Source organism: Strongylocentrotus purpuratus, unplaced genomic scaffold (assembly GCF_000002235.5).
Source record: "Strongylocentrotus purpuratus isolate Spur 01 unplaced genomic scaffold, Spur_5.0 spur5_contig_849, whole genome shotgun sequence".
Lineage (NCBI taxonomy): Eukaryota > Metazoa > Echinodermata > Echinoidea > Camarodonta > Strongylocentrotidae > Strongylocentrotus > Strongylocentrotus purpuratus.
The window spans coordinates 56,616-66,497 of record NW_022145556.1 but is presented as its reverse complement, the minus strand read 5'-3'; the positions used below and the strand labels follow the sequence as shown (position 1 = coordinate 66,497).

The following is a 9,882-nucleotide window of genomic DNA, read 5'->3' as shown; positions in this document are numbered from 1 at the left end:
TAAGTGGTTTAACTAATTTGTATGACTTGCAATAGCGAGGCCTCTTTCTCTCCCTCTCCCTCTTTCTCTCTCTCTCTTCCTTTCCCTCTTTCTTTCTTTCTCTCTCTTCCCCTCTCTCTCTCTCTCTCTCTCTCTCTCTCTCTTTCTCCCCCTCTCTCTATGGGGACAGGTTCTCGTGGTGTGATTACGCATGCTACTATATTGACAGATATGATGACGGTACCTAAATGTAAGGTGTGGCATAATTATGTAATTGGGAAAAGTAATGTTTCAAAAGTATATTCTGTGGGTTTATATTGTTTTTTACAGCCTATCTGAACTCACTTGGAATCACTACAACACTTGGCGGTGTAATTACTTTAAATTAGGATACGTATATAACTTGGTATAACGGGACCTCCCTCTTTATCTCTCTCTCTCTCTCTCTCTCTCTTTCGCTCTCTCCCCCTCTTCAACTCTCTCTCTCTCTCTCTATGGAGATAGGTTCCCGTGGTTGATTACTCATTAAGAAGATTGATAGATATGACCACGGTATGTAAATGTATTATGAGGCATTGCTAACTAAGAAAGTAATAATTATTTTTGTTTTTGTTATTTTGTTAGGAATTATTAATGTTTTCATTTAAAACACTGACGTTATGATGTTCTCTTTTCCGTTTTGTTTTTGTGTATTGTAATTGTTCAACCCTGCATGAGATGCATTTAATGTAATACAAATCTCTGTCCTGGGTTTTATGTCACATCTTTATTATTATGTTATATGTATACCTTCCTGAATAAAGATGAATAAACAAGTCTACCTATCATGCTCCTGTGTTTTATTCATCACACTGTAGACCAATGGAGTCTAGGGTAGGAGAGTCCAAAGGTCCATTTAAACTACCGAAGTGTGTCAAATCAAAATGGAGAGATGTGATGAGAGATTTGTTTTGAATAACGAAATAACTGAAGAGGTTCATCTGGTTGGAGTTGAAACTTGGAAATCATTGTTTTCTTCATAACCAGTGGAAATCTCCTTTTTTTTTTTTTTTTGGATAAGCCTTCCTTTGTTGTGCTGCAAGCTTCTTCAAAACTCTGCCGTTGGTGGTGCTGTTGCTGATGCAGCAGGACTATGTGATAGAACGAAATTTTCAGAAAGTGAGAAAGTTATACATGTACACTCACATACTATTACAGCAGGCGCGGATCCAGGATTTCTTAGGGGGGGGGGGGCCCAAATTTGAAATTATGCGAGCCAAATATTGGTACGTAATGGTGACCAACAGTGACGTAATGGGGGGGGGGGGTGGGTGCAGGGAGTGGCGAGTTTCCCCCTCCCTCCTCCGTGAAACGCGGAAGCTTGGACGTTTCATTAAATTATTGGAGAGAGAAGACGATTCGTTGTAGAGTTCTCGACTCTTAATCCTCGTCTGAATTCAGGTCCTCCCCCCCCTCTCGCGCGAAGCGCGGAAGCTTTTAAGTTTCCTTAAATCATTAGAGAAAGAAGACGATTCGTTGTACCGTTCTCGAAAATAATCCTCGTCGGAATTAAGTTCCCCCTTCATCCCGCGCGAAGCGCGGAAGCTTTTTCGTTTCATATAATCATTAAAGATTCGTATTACCGTTCTCGCCTCTGAATCCTTGTCTGAATTCAGGTCCGCTCGCCCCCCCCCCTGGATCCGCGCCTGATTACAGAGACTATAATAAAGGACAATATACTACGGTCCCATTCTACTTCCTCGTCGAACTGCATCAATAACAGCGCCATCTGCGACATGGGTCTGCTACACAGCGAGTGAAGTGAAAGCCAAACAGATAATTTTCCACTGTTTGTGAAAATGAATTCACTCTTTACAGGTGCTCGTTTTCCAACAACAAAAAAGAACATATGGATAGTGATCCTTCCCTCTACAAATAACGCTCCACCGCTTCAGCCAAAGTTCTGCACTCTAAATCGGTTACAAAATATACAATTTTTATTATTCGCCTCTAGTTATTTATTTTTTTAATTGATGAAATCTGCTATCACATAATCATTGATTGAACATCATTATGTTCTATATTTCAGCCATATACGATGGCAACCACCAATCATCAAGGGAGAGGCGATCCATCCCGTAACAATGGCAGAAGCGACGTTGAAGGGGAAAGCAAGGTAAGAAATGAGGGATGTCAACATTCGAAGGATTAGAGAGCGGGAAGGTGAAATAATCCTACCAGCTTCCAGCCTTAGAAATAGCCTTTAGGCCTTTGATACTCACTTTGGGCAAGCCGTCGAGGGTTGGATTTTTTTTTTGGGGGGGGGGGCGGAGGGAGGGGGGGAGAAGCAATTTTTTATTCGGGAATATTTGGGAATCCACTCAGCACTCTTAGACTCGTTGGGTTATGGGGGTGGGCTCGCAAACACTGTCTTAGAGGGAATCGTTTGGGGGAAAATATCTTTAGAACACCTCCCTACTTTCTTGTAAACAATTGGGGGGAGGGGAAGGAGTATCGTTTTTCCATTGTAAGGCGTTCATATTGTGGAGGAAGTTGTCTAATCTTCTCTAAATTCTGTTATATTGACCAGGTATCAGTGTCAGTGAGTGGTCAAAGTTTCCACACCGTCCAATTGACCCTTAAACCAGGCCAGCGATCCTCGGTGTTGTTTACAGATCACCGTGGAGGGAGACAGATAGAGATAGTGGTGGATGTCAAGGTAAGATAACTGGAGAAAAAGATGCTCGAATGAATGTAAACACTCGAAAATAACTTCATGCAATAGTAGATTAAAAGTAAAGGTCCGCGGGATCGACATATAAATGTTATAAAGAACGACTTTCTTGTTGAGCAAATACATGTTCACGTTTAAAACAAAGGAAAAGGAACGAATTATGCAAGGGGAGGAATTGAAAAGTTAATTTTGTAGCAGTATCATATCAAAACGAAACCGAGTCACTTTGTGAAATTCTAACTCATTTATAATCATTCTAGGAATCAGCGAATCCTAACCATGCATTGTTAATGAATCAATAATTATTATTTTGTAAAAGTTTTACGGTGACAGACAAGTATCATAAATCTATTTTCGTTTAATGATCTAAAAGGATTGTTGCTTCTGCTAATTGATTTAGTCATTCGATTAGTTGAGGGGTCCCGTGCCCAAGCCCTAAATAATATTGGAACCTTATTATAATGAAATGCCTGGATCTCGATAATAATGTTCATGTCGTTATGTTTTGTTATGGAAGCCTGTCCCGAAATAGTCACACATGGAGTAACACAATTTCACTTATAAGCTTTGACCCCTCCAAGTTACCTAAGACCATGTAACTCATTAACAAAGAGGTTGTCAGTCTGACCGTAGGTGTCAGGTGTAGCCCCCAGAGCCCCACCCCCAAAACCCCCAAAGAGGGTCGGATTTCACCCCGTCTAGGCCATGAGGTGAACATTTCTTAATCACAGCTAATAATTTTATAAAGTTAGAGCAGTTGAATACAATGCACCAACTGGATAACTAAATGAAGTTTAATTCTTGGGTTATATACATATATATATATACGTATACACAAATCGTTATCAAAATCTAATCATTTCTGAAGGAAGGAGAAACAGCAGGAGTGCTACCCATTAGTTTCCAGCCAACTGATAAACGATTGGGACTGGACATTGCTAGTAATGAATTGTTAATTAATCAATAATTATTTGTGAAAGTATTACCGTGACAGACAAGGATTACATGTATAAATGTATTTTCGTTTAACGATCTAAAAGGATTGTTGCTTCTGCTAAATGATTAAGTCATTTGAATAGTGGAGGGGTTTCTAGCCCCAGCCCTAAATATTATTGGAACCTTTGAAAAATTGCAATGATATGCATTGATGATAATGTCATATATAATATAAATAACATAAATATAATTATTCACTGTTATAAACCTTTGTATACAAAAGTCGTAATAAAAATCTAATATTTTTCTCTATCGTTTCTGAAGGAAGTAGATACACCAGAAGTACTACCCATGGGTGTCCAACCAACCGATGAGAGATTGGGACTGAACACTGATCCAGAAATTCTGAGGTTGGATAGACCTGATGAAGAAATGATGGAGATTGTAAGCAAAGCTTAATTTTCCTATGGCTATGTTTGCAGGAATCGTTCATGTGAAAACGTTGATGGTGGTGGGTGGTTATTGATAATTTTGCTCAGGGATGTTGAAATCTAGACTTTGAGCAAAAATGGCTTCAGGATAAGATTAACCTATTTATCAACACAATTATTGATAGCGATTCAAATTTTAAAAAGGGGAAAACATTAAAGATAATACAAATTTTGGTATGCGGTCATGAATTTGGTTCAAATGAACATATTGGAAGCATATGTGATCCTACAATATTCAGTGATCGTTCTCGCGGTTGAAATCGAGTCTAAAGTTATAAAATTGTCAATAATAAACTCTTTATGTTGTATAGCTTCCTCTCAAGGACCAGATATTAATTAAGCTATAAAACAATGTTTCTAGACTAAAATCGACCGATTAACTATTTCCATTTGGAACTACAACTACATAATTGATTTTCATGGTCGCAGCTACCACTGTACGGCCATAGGCGCTATTTGAAATTTATCAAAATTTACCGGGAGCACCGGTAAATTTGTATATTAAATCTTTCTCGAAAGCAGAAGTGTTTTAGGGGCTAAATTTTTTAGTACCCTTAATAAATCCACAGAGGAATCCAAATATATCAAAAGTGTAAAGAATCATTATCCACCCAATTTTCAAAATTTTACATAATTTTGTATTAACTTTAAAAACTAAATGGTTCATCTAAAATATGTATTCACCTCATTTCCCCCCTTTCATTTTTGTTCTAGGGATAACTGCGATCTGATGAAGGCTTTTAAGCGTCATACCTCGGTCTTCCTCTGTCTTTGCACCATGTTTGCCAGAGTTGTGATGTGCTGCAGATTAACAAAAGTGGCAGATCCAGGATGTTCTTGCCGGGGGGGGGCTATGGAATGGAGTGGGGTCACATAGTGTTTTGCCGCTCCCAGACGTATAGTGTTTGCAATTTAGTTTTGCATATTCATGTATCTTATTACTACCCCTCCCCTCCCCCCCCCCCCCCACACACACTAACAAGATCTTTTCCGCTGTGTTAATGGATAGTTTCATTATGTTTATTTGTTACTCTAAGCTTTAAAATGTATAAATGCTGGATAAGTCCGACCGAAATTCGCCAACAAACAGTGGCATCATTGATTCAAAACGTTGTGGATATTGGGAGGTGGACATACCTGACGGGACTTCAGATTTGTAAAATAAAGTGTTGTGGATGGGTTCTAGGACACCTATTCCCGGATAACCACACCCAGTCAACTACCCTCTAGGGCAACCACTATCTAGGACGACTACCCCCGGTGACTGCAACTGCCCGGACAACTACCACCCGGTCAACTAGCCCAAGACAACTACCCCCTAGGGCAACCACCCTCTAGGACGACTACTCCAAGGGACAACTACCGCCCGGACAATTACCACCCGGGCGACTAGCCCCAGACAACTTATTACCCCTTTCGACAACCGTCCTCTAGAACAACTACCCCCGGACAACTATTCTAGGGGGTAGTTGTCCGGGGGTAGCTGTCTGGTGGTAGTTGTTCCGATGGGTAGTCGTCCGAGAGGGTGGTTGCCCTAGGGGATAGTTGTCCTAGGGGGTAGTTGACTGGGGGTCGTTATCCGGGGGATTGATGTCCAGGGGTAGGTGTCCGGATACGGTTTTTGAGGTCACGTGTAACGCAGACAAATCAATGTGCTAATTTTTAGCGTGAGTTTGCTCGAACGTCCCTACCTATATAAACATTGATGGGAAATGCATACACTAGGGGTGGGTTCCCCCTCCCAAAGTCAAGAAACAAAATTAAATTTGAGATACCCGATGATGTATTATAAGGCCCAAATGATCTTACTTTTTATCGAAAATTAAATGGATATTGTCCATAAATTTACCTACATCTCTTTTCCCTCATCTCTCCCATCTCTCCTTCTCTCTCTCCGTCTCTGTTTTATATTTGTCCGTCTCATTTCCACTCTTCTGTACTGTCACAATGTCATTTATTCTTATTCGTAGTCTTTATAAGCAAGCATACATGTATATATTTATCGAACTTTATTCCATACCTGATTTATTGAATGTTCATCCTTTTCTTCATCATGTTTATTATGTCAATTATGTATACTTTCATTCACTGTCAAATATTTCACAAATCGATTAATAAAGATATTAAGGGAGAGCGACGTAGAGGTGGAACGAAGTCAACAACTTAAGTCATTTCGACATTGTAAAGAAACCTGTACCAGAATGCGTTCCCTATCCACACAAGTAGAAGGGAGGGGGAGATTTGGATAATTCTAAGTCGTGTTTTAATAAAAGAAAACTCAAAATTCCAATTCTGTATAAATATATGTTGAGAATTATGAAACTCATTATTTGTTAAATTTATAAAAAAAATATTCAGTCTTTTTCTGAAAAAAATATTGTTTTGTTTTAGTTTTGGGGTTGAAATAACTGTGTGGTGCGGTTATATCTTTCTATGTGATTGTGATATATTTTCGTCCTATACATTGGGAAATAATGAACAATGGAATTGTGTTGTAATCATGTTTGTATATCAAATGATAACAAAGTTTTGTTGTAATTATGTTGCAGTTTTGTATAAACTATGTTATGTAAAATATTTAAAAAAAGGATTGGAGTTTTGATAAATAAAATCAATGAATACAAAACTGTAATTGATTGATAATGACCCACATTATTTCATTGCTAAAATAAATTAAATAATTGAAATCTCTCAGCTTTAATTGCAGATGGTGCATAATGGCTTTTAGACCCTGACCTCAAAGAACAAAAAGAAACTGCAGATTTCTGCAGATACCTTGAGAACTTTAATCAAAATTGAACAATGAGAACGAGAGAAAGATAAATACACAAAGTGGCAGAGGAAGGAAACAGTCAAATGAGAGAAAAGGAAGAGGAATTAACGGTGGGAAGGAGGGGAGCAGAACAAGTACAGAGGGCAGATTAAAAGAACTTAGTAGAACTACTTTGGGTGGCTAAAAAGAAAAACTCACATCGTGCGTAGAAAAATGAAGGAAGGTGAAACAGAGAATAGGGGAGAGAAAGGGAGATCTGTCTGAGAGGGACGATGAGAAAGAGAGAGACACATACAGAAACAGACATAGAGTGACATAACTTGAGAGAGAAAGAGAGAGAGAGAAAGAGAGAGAGAGAGAGAGAGGGGGAGAGAGAGAGAGAGAGAGAGAGAGAGAGGGGGTGGGACAGAAAAAAGGGATAGGATGAGCGCATATCATTTGAGAAATCCTTTTTTTTAATCAACACTTGCTGACAAGATCTACAAGTAGGATGTTCCTATCAATCGTTCCCAGTTAAGAATCAAGTTAAGCGACTTCACAGAGATTTACGAGGCATCTGACTGTTGTTCTTCTTCCTCTTCCTCATCGAAATCCTCCTGATCGACAGTTGCGTCCTGGTACTGCTGGTACCCGGACACCAAGTCGTTCATGTTGCTCTCAGCTTCAGTGAACTCCATCTCGCCCATACCCCCACCAGTGTACCAATGAAGGAAGGCCTTTCGTCTGAACATGGCGGAAACTGCTCAGAGATTCGTTTAAAGAGATCCTGGATGGCGGTGCTGTTGCCGATGAAGGTGGCAGCCATTTTGAGACCTCGGGGAGGGATGTCACAGAAAGCAGTTTTGACATTATCTGGGATCCATTCAACGAAGTAGCTGCTGTTCTTGTTTTGTACGTTGAGCATCTGTTCGTCAACCTCCTTCATGGAAATACGACCACGGAAGATTGCGGCAACTGTGAGGTAGCGACCGTGGCGAGGATCGCATGCAGTCACCATGTTCTTGGCATCGAAAATCTGTTGAGTGAGTTCAGGAACAGTGAGGGCACAATACTGCTGACTACCACGGCTAGTGAGAGGAGCAAAGCCAGGCATGAAGAAATGGAGACGGGGATATGGAACCATGTTGACAGCCCGCTTACGAAGATCTGCGTTCAGCTGGCCAGGAAACACGAGACAAGTTGTGACGTCACTCATGGTTGCAGACACAAGATGATTCAGGTCACCATAGGTCGGAGTCGTAAGCTTCAGGGTTCAGAAGCAGATATCGTAGAGTGCTTCGTTGTCGATGCAGAACGTCTGATTGACGTAATCGACTAGTTGAGTGAAGGACAGGGTGGAATTGTAAGGTTCGACGACGGTGTCTGAATCCTTTGGCGAAGGGAAAACGCTGAAGGTCGTCATGATCCGATCAGGGTATTCCTCATGGATCTTTTCGATCAGCACGGTTCCCATACCAGAGCCAGTTCCACCTCCCAAAGAATGCGTAAGCTGGAACCCCTGTGGACATAGACACATTTAATATATGGTCATGCATGTTTAGGCCAGGCTGTTAGTCATACGGTGCCGAGTGACCTATTCTTAAAATGATAATTGAATCGGAAATGGAAATATACAGCAAGGGGAAACGATAACTTGAATGCAACAATTTCAAATATTGAATTTATTTCGTGGCTTCTTTCTATTAATATCTTTCAATGTCTATTAATTCAAAAGAAAGGATATTCATCAAAAGCTTTGGAGCATATTGTTAGTACTATAACAGATATGCAGCATCTAAATAATAATTACAAAAGCCAGAGAACCACTACCCCCGGTAATGGCCAATATTGAATATTGAATGAATCATTTAAAAATGAATGAATGAGAAAACATAAGCCAGGCAAATTTATTCAAATCAAGATATTAAATAAGGATTCTGGTATCTGTAACGAACAGATGAACTGTTGTTAATTCAGTCGCTAGTCTACAAAGTCATAATAGCAATTCGGAATATACGGACACATGATTACAAGCGTTGCTCTAAAAAACTTTCAGAGTCAACTGCACAACGCAGGCATCAAAATAAAATTTTCATTCTTTATAATTATAGTGAAGGTTGTTTTTTGAATGCTTCGTGAAGGATGTATTACTATGATCGAAACAATGAGACAAGTTTTGTTAAACCTACCTGAATACAGTCACATCCCTCGGCCTCCTTTTGTACAACGTCCATCACAGAATGGATGAGTTCAGTGCCTTCTGTGTAGTGTCCTTTGGCCCAGTTGTTCCCTGCTCCGCTCTGGCCGAAGATGAAGTTGTCTGGTCTAAAGATCTGACTAAATGGCCCAGAATAGACCGAGTTCATAGTGCCTTGCTCAAGGTCGAGAAGAACCGCTCTTGGGGGGTATTGTCCTCCTGCCGCCTCATTGTAGTAGACGTGATACGTTCGAGCTGGAGATCAGAGTCATCTTGATAAAAACCGGTCGGATCGATGCCGTGTTCATCAGAGATCACCTCCCAGAACTAGACAATCATTGTCAAGAGAAAGGATATGAGAATCTTGCCCTGATAAATTGGTAACATATTTTCAATTGAATTCAAGTAACTGTTGCAAATAAGTTTAAAAGTTTAAACAATTTCATCGTATTTATGGTAAAGCAAGGGTCTTGCTTAAGAGAACCTAATATAACAGTAGAACACGGTCTATTGCGCAAAACAACAGACTCATTCTAGAACGCTGGATCATGTTAAAGAGCGCCCCCTTGTGCCGTCCTGATCAATCTCACTTGTAAAAAAAAAAATCGATTGTGTCAACATCAGAGAAATGAAATAAAACGGCTATAAATCACACGACAATAGAATTATCGTGTGTATTCTAGCAGCTTATGTGCTTCAGCATAAATGGCCAAGCTAGCAATAGAGCAATAGAAACACCATTCGCAATGGACTGAGATATAATATACATCGACTCTCTTTCTATCTCCCTCCCCCCCTCTCTCTCTCTCTCTCT

At 40.0% G+C, this 9,882-nt stretch overlaps 1 pseudogene; it reads right to left on the bottom strand.

The window, feature by feature from the left end:
• Positions 1 to 7,298: 7,298 nt before the first annotated feature.
• Positions 7,299 to 9,391, bottom strand: LOC115918177 (annotated as a pseudogene).
• Positions 9,392 to 9,882: the final 491 nt, after the last annotated feature.